Genomic DNA, 27,957 nt, shown 5'->3' with positions numbered 1-27,957 from the left:
GAGCCCTTGTTCAGATAATCTAAAAAAAGACTGTTTGGTTTGTGGGATTAAAGGGACCAGACTGCTATGGTCATCGGTCCCGTGTTCCAAAACTTGAAAACACCCACACAGAAAAAAAGCGAATAAGGAAAAGATAAGAGACGACATATGACAAGAGAAACATAGACAAAGACCAGACAAAACGAATTAAAATCACACAGTGTGGCGGTGGCTGGCCGACCAGAGAGAAAAAAAAAGGAAAAGCCAATCACCGAGAAACATTAAAAACTCAGGCTAAAACTGTTGGCCAAAAGCCAGACTCAATACTAAAGATAAACACCTAGAGTAACTGATAAAAGCCCTCTGCCCGAATAAAACGTAAAACTAAGCCTGCCATAGCAGAATCATTAGTTAAAAGGGCAGGGAGCGTATCAGGCAGCGCAAATGTCCGCCTGACCGTAGGTAAAAGGGGCCAGGCCAACAAAATGTGGGCGACTGTCAAAACCGCCCCGCAGCGACATAGAGGAGGGTCCTCCCGGCGCAGTAAATAACTGTGTGTCGGCTGGGAGTGGCCAATGCAGAGCCGGCAAAGGACTACTGAGTCCCTGCGAGTGCCTCACAGGGATGACCGCCACACAGCAGTCATCTCCTTGACAGCATGGAGTTTATTACGCGTTGTCAGGTCGCGCCATTCATCGTCCCAGAGTGCAAAAACTTTTCGGCATAAGACTGCCCACAAATCAGTCTCTGGGAGGTCAACATCCAGAGATGGTTGACTGATGACCTCTTTCGCCAGGCAGTCAGCATGTTCATTGCCCGGGATACTGACATGACCGGGGGTCCACACAAAGACCACAGAGCGGCCGCAACGGGCAAGAGTATGCAGGGACTCCTGGATAGTCATTACCAGACAAGAATGAGGGAAAGACTGGTCGAGAGCTCGTTAAGCGCTCAGGGAATTGCTACAGATAACGAAGGACTCACCTGAGCAGAAGCAGATATAATCTAGATCACTGAAGATTGCGACAATCTCAGCAGTGTAAACGCTGCAGCCAGCTGGCAAGGAACGTTGTTCGTAGTGGTCCCCTACAGTTAGAGCATAACCAACACGACCAGCAAACGTCGAACTGTCAGTGTAAACAACGCCAGAGCCCTGATACATGGCTAGGATGGAATAAAAGCGGCGGCGGAAGGCCTCCGGAGGAATTGAGTCCTTCAGGCCCTGTGCCAATTCGAGCAGAAGGCAAGGGTGGGGCACAGCCCAAGGGGGAGTACGCAGAGGGGCATGGAAAGGAGTCAGATGAGGGAAAACCCCAAGCCCGGAAAGGAGCTCTCTGACGCAGAACGCAATCTTACAACCCAACCGGGGCCGACGATCTGGGAGACGTATGACCGACAGCGGGAACAGAAGACGATAATCAGAATGCCCGGGCAAGCTACAAACATGAGTAGCATAAGCGGCCAGTAGACTTTGACGCTGAAACAGCAGTGGAGGGACACCAGCCTCCACAAGTATGCCATCCACAGGGCTAGTCTGGAAAGCACCAGTGCCACTGTGTAGGATTGGGTCCAGCACCCACAACGCAGATGGGAATGCTGAGCCATAAGCCAGGCTCTCATAATCCAGACGGGACTGGATTAACGCCTGGTAGAGCCGTAAGAGGGTCTATCAGTTGTCGCCCGAGCTGGTGTGGATCAAGCATCCCAGAGCATTTAGATGCTGGAAACACCTCTCTAAGCTACCGAATATGAGGAAGCACGTCAACAAGGCATCAAAAACCACACCCAAAAACCTATGTGACTCCACCACAGCAAGAGGTTCGCCGTCATGATGAAGACGCGGCTTCGGATGAACAGTGTGTCGCCAGCAGAAATGCATAACGCAGGTCTTGGCAGCCGTAAAATGGAAGCCGTGCACTACAGCCCAAGACCGCGCCTTGCGGATAGTGCCCTGCAGCTGACATTCAGCAGCGGCAATGCCAATGGAGCTATAGTAGACGCTTAAGTCGTCAGCATACAACGAAGTGGAGACAGACATTCCCACCGCCACAACGGCCCATTAATTGCAATTAAAATCAGGCAGACACTGAAGACTGATCCCTGTGGTACCCTGTTCTCCCGAACTTGGGAGGAACTATGGGAGGAACTATGGGAGGCCGCGACTTGCACGCGGAAGGTACGATGCGCCAGAAAATTCCGTATGAAAATCGGCAGCGGACCCCAAAGACCCAAATCATGAAGTGTAGAGAGGATGTGATGGCGCCACGTCGTATCGTACGCCGTTCTCATGTCAAAAAAAAAAACAGTGATGAGGTGCTGTCGGCGGGCAAAGCCCGTACGGATGGCGGACTCCAGGCTCACCAGATTGTCGGCGGCGGCGTGACCTTTACGGAACCCACCCTGAGGCGGAGCGAGGAGGCCCTGAGACTCCAGTACCCAACTCAATCGCCAGCTCACCATCCATTCGAGCAACTTGCTAAGAACGTTGGCGAGGCTAATGGGGTGGTAGCTGTCCACCTCCAAAGGGTTCGTGCCAGGTTTCCTAACGGGGATGACAATGCTTTCCCGCCATTGCGACGGAAACTCACCCTCGACCCAGAGACGGTTGTAAAGGTCGAGGAGGCGTCGATTGCAGTCCATTGAAAGGTGTTTCAGCATCTGACAGTGGATGCGATCTGGCCCAGGAGCGGTATCAAGGCATGTGGCCAGGGCACTGTGAAATTCCCACTCACTGAATGGAACATTCTACGATTCAGGATGGCGGATCCGAAATGAAAGGCTCCAATGCTCCATCCGCTCTTTAATGGAGAGGAAAGCCAGTGGGTAATTCGCAGAAGCGGAACTCAGAGCAAAATGCTCTGCCAAGCGGTTTGCAATTACATCGGAATCAGTACGAACTGCTCCATTCAGTGAGAGCACAGGGATGCTGACCCAATAGCCATAGAGGCGTCGAATCTTGGCCCAGACCTGCGAACGAGAGACTTTGAGGCCAATGGTGGAGACATACCGATCCCAGCACTCCTGCTTGCATTGGCAGATAAGGCGGCGTGCCGGCGCACGCAGCCGTTTGAAGGCGATGAGGTGTTCTATGAAGGGTTGTCGCTTGTGACGCTGGAGCGCCCGCCGGCGATCTTTAATCGCTTAAGCGATCTCTGGCGACCTCCAAGGCACAATCCTCCTCCGAGGGGACCCAGAAGAACGGGGAATGGCAGATTCTGCGGCAATAACGATGCCGCTAGTGACCGAGTGAACCACCGCATTAATGTCGTCAGAGAGAGGCACAATAGCGGCAGTGGAGGAGACCAAGTCCCAGTCAGCCTTATTCATAGCCCAACTGCAAGGACGCCCAGACGCTGTAGCAGTGACAGAAAGATCGGAGAGTGGTCACTACCACACAGGTCGTCATGCACTCTCCATTGGACTGACGGTAAGAGGCTAGGGCTGCAGATCGAAAGGTCGATGGCAGAGTACATGGCATGCTCCACACTGAAACGTGTGAAGGCACCATCGTTTAAAAGGGGGAGGTCGAGCTGTGCCAATACATTCTCAACGTTGGCACCTCGACCTGTTGCCACTGACCCACCCCACAGATGGTTATGGGCATTGAAGTCGCCCAGTAATGAGCCCTCGAAAGCTTAGAGACTACTGGTGGCTGGCCACCAGCTAGAGGTGATGTGCCACGCTTCATTGCGTGTCATCCACCCTGATGCAACCTACTCTGACCAAGGGCCCTCCCCACAGGCGCCACCCAGACACAGCAAGGGCCACCTGTCAGGATGGCCATTGCTGGGAGTCCTGATGGCCCAGGGAGATAGGCATCTACTCCTTGGCATACGTGGGGAGTTAACGGCGCAGGCATCAGTAGACCGATCCCTGTGTTGTCAGAGGGGTACAACCAACAGGGTACATGGCGGCCCCACCACAATGGACTGGCTACCGTGATGGACAGTTTTGCACCTAAGATCCAAGGTCGTCGTCGCAGCAAAAACCAACACTGCACAATGTAGCGTGGTAATCGCACGCAGGGTTGTATCCTCGCCCAAGAGATAGAAAAAGAGCGGGACACCATTGCAACGACGAGAAATCCGGCTAAAAGTCTCAATGCACGACTGATACAGTGCACTATGTAAGGTGCCCTTCCCCGATTGACTCGCTCTCCGGAAGAATTTAGATAGATGGAGGTCAAACTCGAGAGGGGACCATGACATAAGGCCGAAACATTTGAGACTTCTTTTAGTCGCCTCTTACTACAGGCAGGAATACCGCTTGCCTATTCCTATCCCCGGACCCACAGGGGCAGTAGAACGAAGGAAGTAGACAACTCTTCCTCTCCCTAACCCCGTCATCCACCTTTGATGGCACTGGCTAGTTAAAATGCGGATAAGGAAGCAGAACTGTTGACCAATTATCCGTTACCTCCCAATCTGACGCTAAAATTTGATACGAACGTCAGGATGCAGAAGAACACTGTGATAGAAATAGTGACGAATGTGAAAACCTTTTTTACTGCTGTCTTTATTGCTACAGCTGTGCCAACGGATGCTTGTATACAAAATGGGTGTAAAGTTCGTAGTATAATACAGTAATCCTCCAAGAAGAAGTAAGTTCTAGACGTTATCTTGTGATCATTCGTTAATCAGTTAATGACAGTGAGTAGCAGATCGAAAACAATTCCATAAATGACAAATTAAAACAAAATAGTTTTTACAAAACTTTTTCCTGTCAGTACGCAATACACGTTTCGTTGTCTGTACAACGATGTTTATTCTTTTAGAAGTGAAAAGCCGAGCCAACGCCTCCAAATCGGGAAGAAAAGTTAGTGATGAAAGGTACGGCTACGAAGGAGACATTTTCTCTACCCTCATTCTCTGAAGAGTCACGTACTGTACATAATTGAGAAGCTGTAGTGCTATCTGACGGCAGTCAGTATGGAGCTCTTACACTGAGGAGGAATAAGCGTTCAGATGGGAGAGAGATGTTGCTGTTGCTCGTTTCAGTGTTGAACAACCAGAAACGTTCATCAGAGGTAGAGGTCGCTTGGTAGCTCCATGGTTTCTTGACGATGCTGTGTCTGGAAGATTTTGTTTTTCCGCCTTCCAGGTGAAACGAGCAAAAACAGAGTTTGAGGTAGTAGATAGTAGTCTTTAATACATATATTCGCAGATGCATTGTTTGGAAACTAAGAACAGTTCCGCGATGAACTTAACGCACCATAGTAAGAACACCTCCTCTGTCCTATCCTGCTGCAGTGCAATTTTAGATAGTGAAGGAATAAACACAGTCAACTGCTTTACGTCAGTCGTTAGGTATCTCAGCTCCACAGACAGCGTTCCCCATACAACGGAAGGACATGAATCGCAGAATTATTCTTAGAAATGCATATAGCTAACATGGTGTTGTAAAATTAATTATGTAATTGTTAAAGGTTGAGTATTGAAGCTTTTTAACCTGTAAAGAATACAGTCGTTAATGAAGAGAGGCTTGCAGGTGAAAATTTGATTAGAAATTGTAGGAACAGTTCTCTTAATGTAGCCAGATCTACTGCATTAAGCTAATTAGTGCACTGCCGCTAAACAACTGCTTTCTGGAATAGGGAAATGGGAAGCAACTGGAATCGAGAATTGAAAAAACTTGAAACTCACCCACTAGAAGATGGTGAGGAGATACAACGCTGGCAGGCGGCAGGCAGAACTTACGCCACAGGACAGGCTGTGAGTCATGAACCTCATTGTCGTGAGAAGGTCAGTGAGTTTCCTCCCTACGTCTAAGGGACCGGTGCAGATTCTCCGCTGTATAATGTTTTATAAAGAGTTCCCAGTTTCTTTTTTAGAAGAATAAATTTATTGTGACGTCGACATAAAAATATAAAATGATTGTCGCAGTAGGTTTGTGTGATCAATCATTAACAGAGTGACGTGTTAGTAAAAAAAGGTGTGAATCGCCAATGCTAGTATCCATAAAAATGCTTTAATAGTTAAGAGAGAGTTATTCTCCGTCGACCAGCTGATTACATAGTTATTTTATGACGCCCTTGCATTGCTTGGTTAATGTCAGTTCTTGTCATTCCATATTTTGGAACCCTTCCCTTTTGCAATTAATATTTAATACGGTATGGCGCCGTAATTTGTTGATTTGGTACGTTATACTGTATTAATGAATGACTCGGGACTTTTCTGGACGGGTGTCAGTAATCATTTCAAGAGTATTAAGAGACATAATATTTAAAGTAAATGCATTCAAGGCATTCATTCTGCAATGTGGACCCAACTGGTCAAGCTACGACTGAGAAGACCCCTTCTGTGTGTTATTTGATTAATTTTTTCATTTCCTTTTGTGTAATTACCTCTCAACCCCGCAACACCACTTCAAATTTAGTTCAGCTATGTTGGTAGCAATGGGTAAGTAAGATAGTGGTAACGACCTGCACACCTGTGGGCGACGGGCTCCAGCACGTTTCCACAGGTGCTGCAATTGAGGCAGCAATGATTAGTGCAACAGCGATGGCAATGTAGAAAGACCTGCCAACAGGTGGATGTGAAATAGGACCCCACTGCACTGTTGCCTCGGAGTTGTGACCTGGATCTGTGGCACAAGTGACAAAAAAGGAAACAGCGTATTTGTGAAAACCATGGATGCCACGTTCCTGTCTTCGCTTCTTGTGCGATTTCTGACGCCACGATTCAACGTCCTGGTGTGCACACCAGTGGAACGGAGCCTCCTGAGGTGTCACGCCTTTGACGAGAAGGAAAGACATTGACGGATCATTCGTTAGCCACCTATCCGACTCTTTTGTACAAAGGTGAGGTTCCAGACGAACACTTTACTACCAACAGTGACGATTTTAAATGCGTTTATTACTGTTGCACTAGTTGCAGTGACTGTGCCAATAGATGCCTCGTTTCCGCAAGAACTTACGAACTCACGGCGTAAGATCAAAGCTCTGCAAGATCAAATAATGTTCTTGACGGATCGTTATGAGTACTTCCTGAAACAATTTATGTCCCTTAAATGATAATCAAACCAGTAATAACGAAAATTTTCTCTTCTGTACGCAACACACACGTACATTTAGTGCTAAGATATTGACTACCTTCATGGTGGAGAACGGCGTCAGCACTTCCAAATCGGAAAGGAAGTACCGTGATGAGAGAACAATAAGGAATAGTTTTCAACGGAAAGACGAGAATGTCAGTGTCAATTTGGGTAGTTTACATATTCTCTGTGGCAAGGTTGTGAACGCCCTTACAAATAGTAAGGCAGCCAGATGTGGTGAAAATGGTTAAAAATGTTATCACACAGTGAAGAGTAAACATACAAAATGGCTTTCACGCTCTCGCTCTCCACTCGTGCTGATCCACACACGCCGTAGGAGAAGGAAGCTATACTTGGGACAAAATTTTAAGTAAAACGACAGACGAGCTACAATAACGGTATAGGAAATTGTGACAGGGAGACCATTTACAAAAGACAGGTAAGCCAGTCATCCTGTTAACATACAGGGAACGTCTCCCAATAATTTTACGAAACACTTTGGACGTGTTATGACACCCGCACGGTGTGGAGTATCATATCTAATCGCGGTCTAATGCCAAAATGTATCACGTATTTATTCGAGACTGGTAAGAGCTACAGTTTTCCGTCCAGCGTTAAAAACAATTTAGGTATGCTAGCTACATGTTTTAAATAGCAATAAGCGCTGCAAAATGCAGCACAAGTGAAGTGGCTGGTAGCAACGTTCTCCATTGCAAAATGTGGAATGTATGTACAGCGCTGTAGTTCGAACCATCACAGTAGCTAGAGCAGTAACTAACAGATAAATGTGAACTGTAAAAGGTAGAGTTATTTTTTTATATTTTTTTGAAGCATAGTCCCCTCAAAATGACATACTTTAGTGGGAATCGTGAGCGAATCCGAAAATTGTGGTTATTTTTTATGGGAAAATTAAAAGCTCTTCTGCGAAACTAACTACACAGGTAGATGTAGCTTAACTGCTTCTACGTTACGGTTATTTCGAGGTAAATCTGATGACTAAATTTCCCTACAGGGTATGACGGAAGTTGTATGAAGCAACAGCATGCTTATGTTGCGCCGATTGATCTGGTAGACATGCAGATCGGTGTTGTATCGCGACGTTCTATTGTGAACCAATTACGTCGCTTCCATTAGTTTGTGTGTTCCGCCGGTGCGGGTTGCGTACGCATTCTCTACCGAAATTTTACTGCCTCTGTGTGAACTACGCCTTCACGCCCAAATATGTTAGTATTGGAGCTTCCTAGTTTACTGTAATGGACGCACAATGGAGTGGGGTACAAAATCGAGTAGAGCTGTAGGGGAATTGCTAAGGGTCGTCTACGGGGAACCCTATATGCAGGAATTCTCTACGATCTCACCCTTCAGTAACTGCTAACAAGAGAAACTACTTTTCTGAACCCTCACAATTTAGTTGGTAGATGGCCCAGTGAACAGCTCGCCAAAAGCAAAACCCAGAACAAGCATTAAAACCAGAAGATGCTCTGACCTAAAAAAACAAAAAACAAAAAGGGGCAGAACAGAAAGAGTGAACCGTCCAAGCTCAGGATGAGCAACACAGCGCAAATCTTAAGTGCTACGGCGTTTGAAGTGGGAGAGACTTTCCACAAAATTATGAACTGTCCCTCCGATCATTGACGTGTGTGTTACCCTGACAGTGAAGAATCAGAGGAGGAATCTGTTGTAACGAATCTGTAGAAGAGGAATAAACAATACTTTCCTGTCCCGACGTGTGCGCAAAGGTTTTCCCCTTCCTGTTTTAAGAGCTCATGTATGAACAGATTAGGAGCCAACTTGTATTCAAATAAATTGAATTAATTTTGAATTATACGTTCCTCCTCCGGCTGCACTGAGGAGCTACTGACGAAGATCTTTGAACCCAGCTTCAGTAACAATTTCCCAATGAATACTGCGTGCAACACCCAATAACTACAGATACATTGATTATTTTAAACACTACCTGTCCGATAACATATTCGAAGTAATAGCCGAGAGAACCTGACAAACGTACGCTAAAATAAATGGAATGCCTTCGGGTTTAGATTTAACAGCTGAAAATGTTTATTGGTGTATGCCTGGTCGTCAGCTGCTTACACTATCGTTTTATCCGTATGTATTGAGGTAACAGACGGAGAATACCTGTGGTAAGTGATAACACTGCTATGAACAGATTCTTCGTAATTAGGACCAGTTTGCAAGCTGTGTTTGATGACGTCGAAAAAGGAAGCAAATATGGACAGGCTATGGAAATTACGCCATTTGATCACAAAAATTAGAGAAGTTTGTTTGAAGTAAGAAAAAAGGCAGATGTGTCAGCAGGTGAGATGGTGTGTTCTTTCAAATCTCAATGTACTTGTGACAGACTTGGGTCGACAGAAGCGTCCGATCTAACGCGTCGGCTTTGACCTGTGACGTAAGGGTGTTGTGTTGTGTGACGTCATGACGGCGCGGAGTTTGGTTTGTGAGTGTGGCGTGTTTGTAGATGTCGTCGTGTTGTGGTTTGTTCTAGTCTCTGTTGGTATGTTCAGGGTTTTCGTTTGTTTGGTGTATTGGGCTCAGTTTGCTGTTGCTCAATGTCGAGTACTGTTGGCGTATTTTTGAAGTGGAATTCGTTTCAGTGAGTTAACGGTTTTGTGTGAAGGTTAATGTATTGATCATCGCTGTACGTCGGGTGGTATTGTTATTAACTTTAATCGGTTGTGGTTTTTTGTTCAGGAATGGATAACAAAGATAAGATAAATAGTTCACGTTTGAGAGCTATGATGGGGGACACAGTTTTAGAGCTGATTAAGTTCCTGCAGCTTTTTGGCCTAATTGCCGAAGTGGTGAAGTGTCGTGAAGCAATGAAGTTGGTTAAAGTTCCAGCCTCTCGGACCAGGGACGGTTATATGTGGCGCTGTCGGAAAGACGACATATGGCGTTCCATACGGGGCGGTACCTGGTTCGAGAAGTCTAGGTTGGGCATATGCAAGATTGTACTTGTTACTTATTTTTGTTATAGATCCCCACAGAGTTTTTGCGCGCATGAGACCGGTGTGAGTGAGAGGAGCGTTCTGGATTGGTATTCGTTTTGTCGAGAAGTGTGTTCAGAATTTATTAAGTACAGGGTAAGTTGGGGGGCATGGGGTGGTTGTGGAGGTTGACGAGTCACAGTTTGGGAAGAGGAAGAATGGGATTGGAAAGTCTGTGGCTGGTCTTTGGGTGTGGGGGGCTGTTGTTCCGGGGGGGGGGGGTGTTCCGAATGTGTTTTTAGGGTTGTGGAAGGGAGGTCCAACCCCGAATTAGTGGGGTTAATCGAGGAATATATAGAGCCAGGGTCCACAATAGTTTCTGATGCTTTTTCTTCATATAGGGGGTTGGGTGAGAGTGGATTTAATCATTTAGTAGTGAACCATAGTTTAGAGTTTAAGAATTATGAGACAGGGGCTTGTACTAATACAATAGAGGGGATGTGGGGGGGGGGGGCGGTTAAGTCAGTTCTTGGGAGGGGGAAGAGGCGCTCTTCCAACCTTCAGTCTCATTTAGATGAGTACTGTTGGCAAAAGAGTGTCCCAGAGGGCTATTGTGGTGTTCGGGTTTTCTTAAGGGCTGTGGGTAAAATGTGTAGGCCGAAATTGGTTAGTTAGCGTGGCCTGGGTAGGTGGGTGGCTGCGGCTCAGGGTGGGGTGGGTGGTTTATTTTGTTGTAGAGTATTTGTTAAGGTGGGGGGAGTGTGTTTTTGTTGTGGAGGATCTATTTTGCTGTGGAGGATCTATTTTGCTGTGGAGGATCTATTTTGTTGAAGTTTTTGTTGAGTTGTGTGGGGTTGAGATTTTTTATGTTGCATTTGGTTTTTGTTTGCGGGTTTTTGTTTTGGGGTGGGAGGGGGCGAGGTTGGATTGGTTGGGGTGGGGTGTAGGTGGTTTACTATTTTTTGTGTGTTTTTCGATGTATTTTCGTCTTTATAATAAGTAACGACTTTATGTGACATATTGGAATTTTCGTTTATGGTTGCTTCCGCCATATTTGTGACGTCATGGGTCAAAGTAGACGGGTGGTATCGGACGCTTCCGTATTTCCACAGACTTTACATTTTATCGGAGGGACACCACATACCGTGCTTAATCAAGGATTGGCATAGGTGAAACAGCTCTAATCCAGCTGACCAAAAGTCTTACCCCTGGACATACAATCTATCGTGATATTTTTTGCAGTCTGAAGCTGGTATGAGAAGAATACCCAAGGACGGAAGACTCAAAACTGACAAGGAACTTACTATGGCAGGCTGAGGGTCGTTACATACGCCTGTCCATTATGACTGAAATGTGTGTAATTAAATGGATGCATAGAAAGAGCAATGGTGATGTCTTCTGCCCATGGTATCAACCCATCAGACAAGTGCTTACGGTTCAGCAAAAAGGATAACACGTAGATTGAAGTCACCAGACCAATGGACATCCAGTCACAGTGCTATAATAGGGGACGGGGGATTGGGGCGGGGGGGGGGCTTTGGGGGGGGGGGGGGGGGGGGAGTGGACCTTGGAAATATGGAGGTCATCGCGATTGGGGACCAACCTATATAGGCCGAATCGTTCGCAGCATAGAACAGTAATCCTGCAAGTTTACTAACTTCTAAACGGATTCTTAGAACCACTCATTAAACAGTTAATTACAGCGAGTGCCAGATCAAACATAATTCCATAAACGAAAATTTAAACCATAATAGTTTTCACGAAACTTTTCCTGTCAGTACGCAATACACGTTTCGTCATCTGTACAACGATGTTAATACTTTTACAAGTTAAGAGTCTAGCCAAAAGGAAGCAAAGGTAAGATGAAAGAACCGCCAGCAGAATGTGTCCTGGCTACGAAGGAGACATTTTCTCTACCCTCATTCTCTGAACAGTCACGTCCTGTACATAATTGAGAAGCTGTAGTGCTACCTGACGGCAGCAGTATGGAGCTCTTACACTGAGGAGGAATAGGCGTTCAGATGGGGGAGAGATGTTGCTGTTGCTCGTTTCAGTGTTGAACAACCAGAAACTTTCATCAGAGGTAGAGGTCGTTTGGTAGCTCCATGGTTTCTTGACGATGCTCTGTCTGGAAGATTTTGTTTTTCAGCCTTCCAGGTGAAAGAAGCAAAAGCTGAGTTTGAGGTAGCAAAGAGTAGGCTATAATATATATATTCTCAGATCCATTATTTGTAAATTACGAACTGTTACTTGCTGAAATTAACGCACCATAGTAAGAACAACTCCTCTGCCCTAACCTGCTACAGCGTAATTTTAGGTAGTCAAGTAGTAAATTAAGTCAGCTGTTTTACGTCAGCTGTCAGGTTTCTCCGCTCCACAGTTCGCGTTCCCCATACAACGGAGGGACATGAATCGCAGAATTATTCTTAGAAATGCATATAGCTAACATGGTGTTGTAAAACTAATTACGTAATTGTTAAAGGATGAGTATTCAAGCTTTTCAAGCTGTATAGAATACAGCCTTTAATGAAGAGAGGCCTACAGATAAAAATTTGATTAGAAATTTGGAACAACAGTTTTCTTAATGTAGCCAGGTGTACTACAATAAGCTGTATAGTGCACTCGCGCTGAACTGGAAGGCGCTGCAGAAATGCGAAGCAACTGGAAGCTAGAATACAAAAAACTTGAAACTCACCCATTATAAGATGGTGAAGAGATAATGCTGGCAGGCGGCAGCCCCAACTGTGAGTACTCAGCAGGGTGTCGATTAGTGAAGATGTATTCTGCACATCGTACAAGGGCAACGTCAAGCAGCACATTCCGTACGTAATGCTACAGTCAAGAGTAACAACGTGATGACTCGAAAAAAATTGTATGACGACCTAACAGCTGTGTAGGACATGGAAACAATCCAGGGCTGACGAGAGTACTTAAAACAAATTGGTTATTGCCCACTTAAGACAAAAACGAAAGGCGTCGACAGCAGCAAGCAGTACTGCACCATATGAAGTAGCTGGGGAATGGAGACAGGGGCTTTAGTGACTGGTAGACGCTTGCACTGAATACTTTCATTTCAAATCTTAACAGCAAGGTAGGTCCGCCCATGTCTTGGGGATCTCTACTTCCTGCTTCCCGATCGCAGATCGTGGGCGACGACGCCACTGCAGTGGTGGAAAGCAACTACAGGAGAGACAGTTTACGTAGGAACATACAAGTAACATGGCCTTCCTAAGAGAGACTATAGCAAGGTTACAACTGCGACAGATGGCTAAATTTAAATATTAAGTATCCCCATAAAACAGGAAGGTAACCAACACGTCAACAACATACAAGAATAAACACAGGTAAACGATAAGGTTTAGCTCACGCACAGCCTTTTCATTATGACTGCAGTAATTAAATTAGTGATACCACCACCCAGCACCAAAAAATTTGCTGCAAAATGATGGAACTAATACCTACTCCACAGCGCAAATTACAGTCCTTAACTGAAGACTAAAATATTGGTAAGCAGACCCGTACTAGCACTTTATGGCTAGTTTTCACTTAGCCCATCTGGGACTCTCCTGCCTGTCCTCTGGTACCATTAGCCTACTGCACTGATATTTTCGTTACTTTTAGGGGATAGCCCCCCGTCTTCCCGAGCATATTTTAGTTTCAGTCAAATATTTGTTACGGTACAACTTCAATCGGAACTAGGCAGTTGTCTTACTAACGCTGCTCGCCACAAACTTTTTGCTCTAAAGCGCATACTGCGTAAGATGCATTGAGACGAACAAGGTGATTATATCGCATACAGTAAATCATGTCGTGCATAGCAACGAACCAACACAACAGACAAGAATTCCGCCACAAACTGAAGGATAGAATAAAACAGTCGCATCTGAAAAACGAATTTTTCCATCTACTGCCACTCAACAGCTCTTGAGATTTCTCACCACAAGTGAAATTTGATAAGACAAATCCGAGCAGCAATCCAAGATACGTAAAACAGAATCCAAACAATGTCACGTACCTCACTCTTGCTACTCGCATCGGACCTCGCCCGGATGACAGACCGGAGCACACTTGCCAACAGTTCCTTGTCAACACAACGTCGCAAGTTTCCGAGATAAAGACGACCAATACTATCGTGACGTTGCGCTTCTACGATATGCAGGATATATCTTCACTGATCGGCAGCCTGCTGAGTACTCACAGCGACCGCAATCGAGGAATAGAATACAGTTCTGATGCGAATGCCTACGATACGTGATCAACAGCGGAGAGTACAAACAGACAAATGCGACCAACAGATAAACGCAACTTAGCTTCTTGAATCGGGCAATAAATCAACGAAACCCAAGTCATGTAACTGTAGAAATGACTATCTAAAGAACCCGATTTCACACAAAATGATTTCACTGTGCTCCGGCACATGCACTCACCCGCACATCGACTGGTATGCGACCAAACTAGCGCAGTTGTGGAAATCACACCATTAAACGAACTACTTCCTAAGACGTGATCATACCGCGCTCCAGGAAAACTTACTGAAGTACGCATTGACAGCCTTGACGTGGAGTTCACCTCGGAAACATACCTCATGTACACAAGTCACAGCCAGCCGCAATCACCTTCGGACCCCTTCATACACATGCCTGGTTGTACTGAATCCGCAAGTGCACTCTCCTACAGCAATCAACACGACTTATACATACGCCACGGACGACGTCAACGGTTAATCGTAAAGTACACGGCTCGGTAACGTGGGAGGCGATGTCCACTAACAGCCGCTTTCACACCAGTCAGCGGGACAGGAGAGACAGAGACTGGTCGGCTCTGTCTCGGTCCGTCTACCGCTCCATGGAAAACGACCGCCAGGGCTCGCCACAAATGTAAACAGCGCAGCGCTGCAGCGCTACCGGTTGAGGCGGGAATTCAAATCATCTCAAATGCTGAGCACTGGGCCAGCACCAACGTCATATGTTGCAGCTGCAGCTGCTGCTATACCGGCACCGAAACCAACACCCCAAGGCCAAATTAAATCCAATATACAACCAAGTACACACATACTGTTTATGAAACCAAATAAATGCGAAGATTCTAAAAAAAATATCAATGATAATTCTGGAAAGAGTGTTAACCCAAAAATTGACAATATATGAATCATCGCAATTTGTACTGCAAAAATGCACACTTCGTAGAAACTGAAAAAAAAAAAAATAAACAAGACCTTGAGAAATTCTTAAACAGTACCAGAACAGAGGAGAAGTTCGCTTGTGAACTTAAGGGAAACTTAGTTTGTGAACGTCCCAGAAAACGAATTTTAATGACAATATAGGTTGGTTGGTTGGTTTGGGGGATTAAAGGGAGCAAACAGATACGGTCATCGGTCCCTTGTTCCAAAATTTCAAACACCCACACAGAATAAAAAGGAACAATGGAAAAGACGACAAACGGCACAGGATAAGAAGGACTTAGACAGACACCAGACAAAAGGAATTAAAATCACACAGAGTATGACAGTGGTTGGCCCACCATAGAGACAAAAAAAAAAAGCCAACCGAGAAACACACTAAAAAGTCAGACTAAAATCGTAGGCCACAAGCTAGAATCAACACAAAGAGACATACACTTTCATTAAGCGATAAAAGCCCCCTGCCGAATTAAACGCAAAACTAAATGATAATATACTGTATGACATCATTCGATGATATCACTCCTCGCTGCAGTGGGTAAAAACTGAATTCTTGTGTGTACCACATATAGCTACAAGCGAGTAACCGTCGTACATTGTGCATTTTAGAGCAGCTACATGATCTTCAGGAAGCAGATGACCTCACTGAGTGCATTTATAGTCAAAATAGTGAACAGAGCATGTCAACAAAACTGTGTAATACAATCGGAGTTATGATTTAAGTTAGGTCCAGCAGAACGGCATACAGTTCCCCATGTTGTCGAAATTCCAGAAAATATCAGAAAACAAATTGTCAAGACTGGGAGAACATACAGTGGCTGCAGTTCTATATTTATTGAACATCATGTAGCACTTCCAAAATACACCATGTCTGAGTATTACTCACATGTATCCATGTGTGATCCAAATAAAATTTCACTTTTTGCCCAATGCAGCAAGGAAGGACTTTATAGGAAAACATGTCCTACTGGAAGGAAACCACCAGACGGTCCTTTGAAAAAAAAAACTGTGTCATACTCTTGAGAGGCAGTTCCTCACGTACAAAACGTTTTTCAAGCGTCGAATACGAAGAAGCGATTATGGCAACGATTAGTAAGATCTACAAGTACATACCACCTACCAAGATGCAAAGGGACGCAGAGCGAAGGCAGAGACTACTATCAACGCAGGACTTCCGCAAGTCAGAGGTTCACTCCCTGTTAGCGTTTCGGCGAAGATGAATGAAGAAGTCGCGTCGGTAGAGAGTCCATCGCATGCTTGTCGGTCGTGAAGGAAGACGTCGACAAGCTAATATCCAAAATAGGATAGACATTAAGATCTATAAACATAACTCCCTCATCCTCTGTTAGAAATCTAGCAGATAATGCTTGTGAACTACGTAATAATTACTGTGTATGTAATGAGTTCGTAAGAGTTTCTAGACCACGTATCCACATCTACAACGGTCACGCTTAGGAAACTTGTGCTGTCTGGGCATCCATGTGGCACCAGCAGCACATCGCCATCTTTGAAGATTTAGACGTAGACTGCATTCAGCTGGCAACGTCCAACGTGTCATACAGGTATGAGGATCCCTGAGCCCTTGTTCAGATGATATAAAAGAAACATGGAAGTTTATTTCATTTTGAAAAAAAATGGAGAAATAGTGATTATGTAAGGCAGTGAAGTGTTCGAAGCGTCGCAGCTTGGCCCAATAACCGTTACTACCCAAAGCAATGCGTAATGATTAATTCAAAGTAGATTAGATTAATTACAGAAGTTTCACGGTCGTACAAGAATTGAGTAAATTGGTAGATGACAAGGAGGATGTTGATATCAATTTCATGCAACTGCCCAACGCATCCTTCGACTATGTCTCTGGTCTTCCTGTAACTGCACAGATAATTTCACGGGATAACATTCATTCATATCTCTGCCATAATAATTCTCAAAAAGTTATTAAAACAATTAACACCGTTTTTGACAGAACACGTAACTGTTGTTTGAACTCACTTCTATGAAGCTATTTGGTACTGAATTAGCTTGTATTATCAGTTTAGATTACTAGCAGGTGACTACTTAATTCATCTGAGTTGGGTTGTAAAACGTTTAGCGATAAAACACTCATTACAATGGACAGTAACGCTAAGTCCCTCCTTTTTGCGGAACAACATCAAGGGCGACTGTAACATCGCGTCTGAAGTTGTTTATGGAGTTGCGGTCATTAAATCTCGAACTTATAAATGCAGGCTGTGGTTAGTTGGTTGGTTTGTGGGATTACAGGGACCCGACTGATACGGGCATAGGTCCCTTTTTCCAAAACTTAAAAACACCCACACAGAATAAAAACAATGGAAAAGACGACAGACGACACGGGACGAGAAAGACAGACAGAGGCAAGACAAAAGGAATTAAAATCACACAGAGTCCGGCAGTGGTTGGCCGACCATACAGACAAAAAAAAAAGGAAAACCCAACCACCGAGTGACACACTAAAAACTCAGACTAAAATCGTAACCAAAGGCCAGAATCAATACAGAAAAGACAAACACTTAGATTAAGTGATAAAAGCCCCCTGCCCGAATAAAACGCAAAACTAAGCCTGCAATAGCAGTGTCATCTCTTAAAAGATCAGGGGGCGTATCAGGCAGCGCAAACGTCTGACTAAGCACAGCTAAAAGGGGACACTCCAACAAAATGTGGACCACCTTCAAAACGGATCCGCAGTGACAGAGGTAGGTCCTCACGGCGCAATAAGACTCGTTGCGAGATACACGCATGAATGACCGTCTCCTTGGTAGCATGGAGTTTATTGGGGGTGGTCAGATCGCGCTATTCAGAGTCCCAAAGCGCGAAAACGGCGGCGTAAGAATGCTCGCAAATCAGTCTCTGAGAGGCCAACGTCCAGAGGTGGTTTACTGGTGGCTTATTTGGCCAGGCGGTCTACATGTTCATTGCCTGGTATCCCAACATGGCCTGGGGTCCACACAAAGACCACAGAACGGCCGCAAATGCAAGAGTATGGAGGGACTCCTGGATAGCTATCACCAGACGAGAATGAGGGAAAGACTGGTCGAGAGCTCGTTAACCGCTCAGGGACTGGCTGCAGATAACGAAGGACTCACCCGAGCAGGAGCGGATATACTCTAGGACACGAAAGATGGCGACCAGCTCAGCAGTGAAAACGCTGCAGCCAGCCAGCAATGAATGTTGTTCGTCATGGTCCTCTAGAGTGAGAGCATAACCAACACGACCAGCAACCATTGAACCGCCAGTATAAACAACTCCAGAGCCCTGATACGTGGCAAGGATAGAAAGAAAGCGGTGGTGGAAGGCGTCAGGAGGGATGGAGTCCTTCGAGCCCTGTGCCAATTCGAGCCAAAGGCAAGGGCGGGAGCGTATCAGGGGTGTATGCAGAGGGGCCCGGAAAGGAGGTGGAAGAGGGAAAAACCCCAAGCCCAGAGAGAAGCTCTCTGACGCGGACCGCGACGTATAACCCGCCCAGGGCCGACGTTCTGGAAGATGGATGACCGACTGAGGGAACAGGAGACGATAATTAGGATGCCCGGGCATGCTACAAACATGCGAAGCATAAGCGGTCAGCAAACGTTGGCTCTCTAACCACAGTGGAGGGACACCTGCCTCCACAAGTATGCTGTCCATATGGCTGGTCCGGAAAGCTCCAGTGGAGAGTCGGATCCTGCTGTGAAGGTTTGTGTCCAGCATCCGCAATGCAGAACGCGATGCTGAACCATAAGCCAGGCTCCCATAATCCAGACGGGACTGGATTAATGCCTGGTAGAGCCATAAGAGGGTAGATCGGTCAGCGCCCCAGCTGGTGTGGCTCAAGCATCGCAGAGCATTTTGATGCTGCCAACACGTCTGTTTAAGCTGCCGAATATGTGGAAGCCAAGTCAACCGGGCAACAAAAACCACAACCAAAAACCTATGTGTCTCCATCACAACAAGAAGTTCGCAGGCAACATAAAGCCGCGGCTCAGGGTGACCTGTTCGTCGCCGGCAGAAATGCGTAACGCAGGCCTTGTCAGCCGAAAACTGGAAGTCATGCGCTACAGCCCAAGACTGCATCTTGCAGATAGCCCCCTGCAGCTGCTATGCCAATGGAGCTATAGCAGAGCCGAAGTCGTCAGCATACAAGGAAGCTGAGATAGACGTTCCCACCACCGCAGTAGGCCTGTTCATGGCAATTAACAACAGGCAGACACTTAGGACAGATCCCTGTGGTACCCAGTTCTCCTGAACTCAGGAGGAACTATGGGAGGCCACGACTTGCACACAGAAGGTAGGATGCGACAGAAGATTTCGTAGGAAATTCGGCAGTGGACCCCGAAGACAACGACCATGAAGCGTAGAGAGGATGTGATGGTGCCAGGTCCTATCATACGCCTTCCGCATGTCGAAAGAGACAGCGACGAGGTGCTGACGGCGGACAAAGGCCATATGGATACATGACTCCATGCTCACCAGATTATCGGCGGCAGAGCGGCCTTTATGGAACTCACCCTGAGACAGAGCCAGAAGGCCCTGAGACTCCAGTACCCAATTCAACCGCAGGCCCACCATCCGTTCAAGTAACTTGCAAAGAACGTTGGTGAGGCTAATGGGATGGTAGCTGGTGGTGGTGGTTGTTGTTGGGATGTTTAAGGGGGACTAAACAGCTAAGGTCATCAGTCCCCCATTCCAAAAACAGGCGAGACAAAAATTTGCGGAGCAGGTAAATCCCCAAGGGGAAGGAGAGTCCCCCCCAGGCACTGAAAGAACACAAATGCGGCAACGAATATTACAGACAAGAAGTGTACAGATGAACACCAGACAGAAAGAAACAGAAGAAAAGAAGATGGCCGGAGACTGGTTGACTGACCATGAGAACAAAAAAGGGAAAGAGTCCACCATCCTACTACATATCAAAATCTGCAACCAATTATGAGAGACTCGAGGACAAGAGACACAGAAAGGGAAAGGTGCAGGACCTCCCTAAATGGAACCATAAAAAGGACTACTACGGATAAAATTTAAAACGTCGTCAGCCATGGAGGCATTGTCGCATAAAACCAAAGGCAAAGTGCCCGGGAGATTAAAAGACTACCAGAGGGTGCACAGTCGGGGACACTTCAACAAAATGTGTGCGACCGTCAGCCAGGACCCAGACCGACTCAGGTGGGGGATCCTCCTGACGCAAAAGATGGCCGGGCGTCAGGTAGGTATGGCCGATGCGGAGCCAACACAGGACGACAGAGGACGACAGAGTCCCTGCGAGAAGTCCGCAGGGAAGACCGCCATACATCGGTCGACTCCTTAATAGCTTGCAGTTTATTCGGGAATGTCAGGCCACGCCACTCAGCATTCCACAGCCCAAGCATCTTACGGCGCAACACCAACTGTAGATCATGAGCCGGGAGGCCGATCTCAAAAGCTGGGGCGTCGATCGCCCCTTTGGCCAGCCTGTCGACACGTTCGTTTCCCGGGATGCCAACGTGAACTGGCGTCCAAACAAAGACCACCCAACGACCAGAGTGGGTAATGGCAGAAACAGACTCCTGAATAGATGATACCAGAGGAGAAGAGGTATAGCAGCGGTCAATAGCCTGGAGGCTGCTCAGGGAGTCACTGTAGATGACGATGGACGTACCTGAGCAGGAACGCATATGCTCAAGAGCGCGCAAGATGGCCACCAGCTCTGCAGTAAAAATACTGCAGCCAGCCGGCAATGAGCGCTGTTCAACATGGGCAGTGTGAGCAAAAGCGTAGGCAGTACGACCATCAACCAGGGAGCCATCAGTGTAGACAGTCTCACAGCCCGAAAATGAGGCGAAGAGCGCAAGAAAGCGGCGATGGAGGGCCACAGGCGTAACCGAGTCCTTGGGTCCCCGTGCCAAGTCCAGACGGATGGACGGCTGGGGCAAACACCAGGTGCACGGACGTGGAAGGGAGGCAGGAGAGGGAATGACCCCAGTTCCGACAGCAGGGACTGGACACAGACAGCTATGGAAAGCCCAGACCTAGGTCGCCGTTCGGGCAGATGGAGGACCATGGCAGGGAAAAGCAGGTGATGATTGGGATGGCCGACGAGCAATGCACATGGACAGCATAGTCGGCGAGCAGTCGATGGCGGCGAATCCGCAGCAGGGGAACCCCGGCCTCCACCAGTAGACTATCCATGGGGCTCGTACGAAAAGCGCCAGTTGCAAGCTGAACTCCACAGTGGTGCATGGGGTCTAACAACGTCTGCACCCAAAGACGTGTGGCTCAGGCAGCGGACTGCGTTGAGGTGCCACCAGCACGTTTGCTTCAGCTGAGTAATATGAGGAACCCATGTGAGCCGGGCATCAAACATGAGACCTAAGAAGCGGCAAGTGTCCACCACTTCAAGTAGGTGGGCGTCGAGGTAAAGTTCAGGATGAGGGTGGACCGCCCGACGCCTGCAGAAGTGCATAACTCGAGTCTTGGCTGCAGAGAACTGAAAACCATGACTCAGAGCCCATGATGCTGCCTTGCGAACGGCTACTTGCAGCCTGCGTTTGGCGACTCCAGTAGTCGTGGAGCTAAATGAGATGCGGAAGTTGTTGGCATACAAAGAAGGAGACACCAACGACCCCACGGCTGCAGCCAGACCATTAATGGCCACTACAAATAGGGAGACGCTCAACACTGAGCCCTGCAGGACCCCATTTCCTGTGTATAAGAGGAACTAGAGGTGCCACCGACTTGCACCCGGAAACAGTGGCGCAATAAAAAGGTTTGATGAAAAGCCGGGAGCCGACCACAAAGACCCCACTCATGCAACGTAGCAAGGATGTGATGCCTCCATGTGGTGTCATACGCCTTCCGCAAATCAAAAAATACAGCAACGAGATGCTGACGTCGGGCAAAGGCCGTACGGATAGCTGATTCCAGCTGCACCAAATTGTCCACTGCAGACTGGCCCCGACGGAAACTACCATGGGATGGAGCGAAGAGACTGCGCGACTCAAGGACCCAACACAAACGCCACCCCACCATACGTTTGAGCAATTTGCACAAAACGTTGGTGAGGGTAATGGGACGATAGCTGTCCACCGCCAGTGGGTCCGCACCGTGCTTCAAGATGGGGACAGTAACACTCTCTCGCCATTGCGACGGGAACACGCCCTCGCTCCAAATGCGGTTGAAGATGGTGAGGATGTGATTCTGGCAATCCCTGGAGAGATGCTTCAGCATCTGTGCGTGGATGCAGTCTGGTCCTGGTACTGTATCAGGGCAATCGGCGAGGGCAGCGAGGAATTCCCTCTCGCTGAAAGGAGCATTGTATTTTTCAGAACGACGCATGTGGAATGATAACGGCGTCTGCTCGGCTCGCTCCTTTAGAGAGCGAAAGGCAGGGGGATAAGTTGCAGTCGCAGAGCTGTTAGCAAAGTGCGCAGCAAGGTGTTCAGCAATGGCGGCAGCGTCCGTGCAGACAGCGCCGACCTAGGAGATCCCAGGGACACCCATAGGGGTCTGGTACCCATAAATCCGCCGGATCCGGGACCACACGAGCGAGGGGGAGACACGGGAACCCAAGGATGAGACATACCTCTCCCAGCACTCATGCTTACGCCGTGCAATAAGACGACGGGCCAAGGCACAGAGCCTCTTAAAGGCGATGAGGGTCTCTAGAGACGGGTGCCGCCGATGACGATGACGCTGGAGGGCCCACCAACGGTCGCGAATAGCCTCAGCAATCTCCATCGACCACCAGGGTACAGCCTTCCTCCGAGGGAGTCCAGAAGAGCGGGGGATGGCAGCCTCGGCCGCCGAAATGATTGACGTGGTTAAGACACGGACCACTTCGTCAATGGCACCCTGTGGGGGAGACTCGATGGTTGCAGCGGAAGTAAAAGCCGGCCAGTCAGCCCTGTGGAGAGCCCAGCAGGGCAGGCGCCCAGAAGAATGACACTGGGGCAGTGACAAATAGATGGGAAAATGGTCACTACCACACAGGTCAGGATGCACTCTTCAGTGGAGGGATGGGACAAGTCCAGAACAGCAAAGAGAGAGATCGGTGGCCGAGAACGAGCCATGGGTCACAATGAAATGCATGGGAGCACCAGTGTTCAAAAGGCTAAGGTCGAGCTGAGCCAACAAATGCTCCACGGCATGTCCGCGGTCATCGGAGACAGTCCCATCCCATAGAGGGTTGTGGGCATTGAAATAGCCCAGCAACATGAAAGGTGGCGGCAATTGGACTATCAGTCAGCCAGGACACGCAGCGCGACATCACCATCTGGTGGAAGGTAAAGACTGCAGACGGTAATAGCCTGCGGCGTCCACACCCTAACAGCAACAGCCTCTAAAGCTGTTTGTAGAGGGACAGACTCGCTGTGAAGAGAGTTAAGGACATAGATGCAGACGCCACCAGACACCCTTTCATAAGCTGCTCGGTTCTTATAATAACCCTGATAGCCACGGAGGGCGTTGGTTCGCATTGCTGGAAACCAAGTTTCCTGCAGAGCAATGCAGAGCAAAGGATGAAGGCTGATAAGTTGGCGGAGCTCAGCTAGATCTTGGAAGAAACCGTTGCAGTTCCACTGGAGGATGGTGTTGTCCATGGCTGGGAAAGGCGTGACGGGACTGGTAAGGCAGATTACGCCACTGGGTCACCTGCTGCCTCCGATTGAGCACCTGTGCTAGTGCTTTCCATGGCGTCGGAGGGACCGGCGAGATCGAGGTCCGCAGCGGACACCGGGATCTCCACTTCATCCTCAGACGCAGAGTTGGAATGTTGCGGTGGGACAGGTGCCACCACAATGTCAGGATGCTTGGGAGCCTTTTTCTTCAACTGCTTTGCACGCTGTGCCTTTGAAGGGTCTGGCTGGGAGGGCCCCACTGGGTCAGTCTCAGGGACAGACGACGACCCTGAAGCCCTATGACCAGGGACCGGTTGTTGTTTCAAAAATTTGCGGGTGTCCGCTTTGGCACTGGGCAAAGCCTGGGATGGGAGGGCCCCAAGGGACCCCTTCCTGGCTAGAGTAGCCGAAGAAGCCTCACGCTTCTCCGGCTGGGAAGGGGGAACGAATGTCACCGATGGTTGGGGTGGTTTTTTCTTTTTGTTTTTGTTTTAGGGCGCAAAACTGCTATGGTCATTAGCGCCCGGTCCGTGACTTAGGAAACAGTAAAAAACCGAAAATGGAAACCAGCAGCAATGGGAACGAAAGTCATAAAATTGTAGAAACTAAAAGCAGAAGGAAGGCTCAAAAATCCACTAACGAATGGGGTTGCTTGTCCCCAAAAAAAGCTTCAAATGACTGACGTCATTTCACTGGCACTAATAAACTTGAGAACACGGTCGGCTTAGCCCGTGTCATCTGCTAAAATCTACGATATATCAGGCAATAGCTGTAGACGGGAGCGTAACGGATTAAAATAGGGGCACTCAATTAAAAGGTGTCTTACCGTCCACAGCTGAGAGCAGTGGGAACAGAGTGGGAGAGGATCGCCGCTTAAAAGATGTCGATGGCTAAAAAGACAGTGCCCTATCCGGAGTCTAGTTAAAATTACCTCCTCCCGACGACACGTTCTGGAGGAAGAGGTCCAAGCACAAGGAAGAGCTTTCACATCCTGCAATTTATTATGGGGAAGTGTCGACCAATGCGCGTGCCATAAATGAACAACACGACGACATAGAACGCTCCGTAGATCGGTGAAGGGAATCGATTGAATAGCTGGCCGAAGAAAAGAGACTGCAGCCTTGGCTGCAATATCGGCCGCCTCATTTCCACAGATACCAACGTGTCCCGGGAGCCAGAGGAACGCCACCGAGACGCCCCCCAGGTGGAGCAAGCGCAGACAGTCCTGAATCCGGTGAACCAGAGGGTGCACAGGATAAAGAGCTGAGAGAATCTGAGCAGATAACGTATTGTATCCGCTGATGGCGGCGGATGTAGTGGACAGCCTGGAGAACAGCATAAAGCTCCGCAGTATAAACCAAACACTGGTCGGGAAGCCGAAAGTGATTTGGGGTGTCGCCGACAATTTAGGCACTCCCTACACCTAACTTTGTTTTCGAGCCATTGGTGTAAATAAATGTGGCGTCCGTCATTTGTGCACATAGAGCAACAAATGCCCGACGATAAACAAGCGAAGGGGTACCATCCTTGGGAAATCGACAAAGGTCACGGAGCAGGCAGATCCGGGGACGGAGCCAAGGCGGTGCTGTACCCCAAGTTGTCAAGAAGGTTTTAGGAAAGCGGAACGAAAAAGAATGGAGCAGTTGATGGAAGCGGACTCCCAGTGGTAGTAGGGAGGAGGGGTGGCCTGCATACCCTTCATCAAAGTAGGCGTCGAAAAAATGTCATGGGCTGGATTAACAGACATGGAAGACAGATGGCTAGCATAACGACTCAGAAGGACTGCTCGCCGATTGGACAGCGGAGGTTCGGCAGTCTCAGCATAAAGGCTTTCCACAGGGCTGGTGTAAAAAGCTCCGGACACTAAACGTAATCCACGGTGTTGGATAGAGTCGAGACGCCGAAGAGTAGACGGCCAAGCAAAGGAGTAGACAGCCAAGCAGAGGAGTAGACTATGCTTCCATAGACCAATTTCGAGCGCACTAAGGCGCGATAGAGGCGGAGAAGGACCACGTGGTCCGCTCCCCAGGAAGTACCATTCAGGACACGCAGGGTCTTGAGGGATCGCAGACAGCGAGCCGAAAGATAGGAAACGTGGGAGGACCAGCACAGTTTTATGTCAAACGTAAGACACACGAATTTAGCGCCGTCTGAAAACGGAAGGTTGACAGGACCTAGATGTGAGGAGGGCGGAAGAAACTCCTTACGTCGCCAAAAATTAACACAAACGTTCTTACTGGGAGTAAAACGGAAGCCGGTTTCGATGCTCCAAGAGTGGAGGCGATCGAGACATCCTCGAAGACGACGTTCAAGAAGGCTGGTCCGTTGAGAGCTGTAGTAGATCGCAAAATCGTCCACAAAGAGGGAGCCCGAGACATCAGGAAGGAGACAATCCATAATTTCATTGATGGCAATGGCAAACAGTACAACACTCAGCACGGAGCCCTGGGGTGCCCCGTTTTCTTGAGAGAAAGGACGAGAGAGAGTAGTGTTCACCCGCACCCTAAATGTGCGCCCTGCCTAAATTCGCGAAGACAAAGGGGCAGCCGACCTCGAAAGCCCCAAGAGAACAGTGTGCGGAGGATACCTGTCCTCCAACAGGTATCGTATGCTCTCTCCAGATCAAAAAATATTGCTACTGTTTGGCGTTTCCGGAGAAAAGCGTTCATGATATAAGTGAAGAGAGCAACAAGATGGTGAACTGCAGAACGATGCTTTCGCAATCCGCATTGGGCAGGTGTTAAAAGACTGCGGGATTCCAGCAACCACGCTAAACGGTAATTCACCATACGCTCCAAAACCTTACAGACACTACTCGTGAGAGAAATGGGACGATAGCTAGAGGGGAGATGTTAGTCCTTTCCAGGTTTCGGAACAGGAACGACGATAGCATCCCGCCATCGTCTGGGAAAAGTACTGTCGGTCAAAATTCGATTATAAAGGCGAAGGAGGTAACGCAGACTATGGGTTGATAAATGCAACAACATTTGGACGTGGATACCATCCGGTCCTGGGGCGGAGGGGCGAGAAGAAGAGAGTGCATGTTGGAGTTCCCGCATGGCGAAAACAGTATTGTAGCTTTCGCGATTTTGAGAGTAGAAAGCAAGAGGTCACACTTCCGCTGCACGTTTCTTCGGGAGAAACGTTGGCGGGTAATTTGAAGAGCTCGAAATCTCAGCAAAGTGCTGACCCAACGAGTTAGAAATTGCGACGGGGTCCACTAATGTATCATGCGCGACAGTGAGCCCAGAGAACGGGGAGAAACTAGGCGCGCCTGAGAACCGTCGAAGCCGACCCCAAACTTCCAAGGAGGAAGTGAAGGTGTTAAATGAGCTAATAAAGAATTTCACGCTTGCCTTCTTGCTATCGCGGATGAGGCGCCGGCATCGCGCTCGGAACTGCTTAAAGCGGATACAGTTGGCCAAAGTAGGATGGTGGCGGAAAACGCGGAGAGCACGTCGCCGCTCACGTATTGCGTCACTGCATGCCTCGTTCCACCAAGGAACTGGGGGCCGCCAGGGCAATGCGGAGGTGCGTGGTATTGAACGTTCCGCAGCTGTAAGAATAACGTCGGTAATATGTGTGACCTCATCGTCGACGCTGGGAAAGTGACGGTCATCGAATGTCGCTACAGACGAAAAAAGTGTCCAATCAGCTTGGGCAAACTTCCAGCGTCGCGGGCGCATATATGGCAGTTGAGGCTGCAGTCTAAGGACACATGGAAAGTGGTCACTCGAGTGTGTATCATGAAGTGCGAACTATTCGAAGCGCCGAGCTAGCGGAACAGTACCGACCGCAAGGTCCAAATGAGATAAATTTGTCGTGGAGGCAGACAAAAATGTAGGGACCCCAGTGTTGAGGCAAACTAGATCCGCTTGGTGGAAGACGTGTAGCAATAGTGAGCCACGTGGACAAGGATGTGGAGATCCCCAAAGCGGGTGGTGGGCATTGAAGTCCCCAACCAGCATATAGGGGGGGGGGGGGGGGGGGGTGGAAGCTGACCAAGAAGATGAAGGAGATCAGCTCGTGCCATTGGTGTGGACGATGGAATGTATACAGTACAAAGAGAGAACGTGTATCCGGAAAGGGAAAGACGGACGGCGACAGCTTGGAAGGAAGTGTTTAAGGGGATTGGGTGATAATGGAGAGTATCATGGAGAAGAATCATGAGTCCTCCATGTGCTGGAGTGCCTTCAACAGAGGCGAGATCATATCGGACGGACTGAAAATGAGG

This window comes from Schistocerca piceifrons, chromosome 6 (assembly GCF_021461385.2).
Source record: "Schistocerca piceifrons isolate TAMUIC-IGC-003096 chromosome 6, iqSchPice1.1, whole genome shotgun sequence".
Classification (NCBI taxonomy): Eukaryota; Metazoa; Arthropoda; class Insecta; order Orthoptera; family Acrididae; genus Schistocerca; species Schistocerca piceifrons.
The sequence above is the reverse complement of the archived record's forward strand: the minus strand, read 5'-3'. Positions refer to the sequence as shown.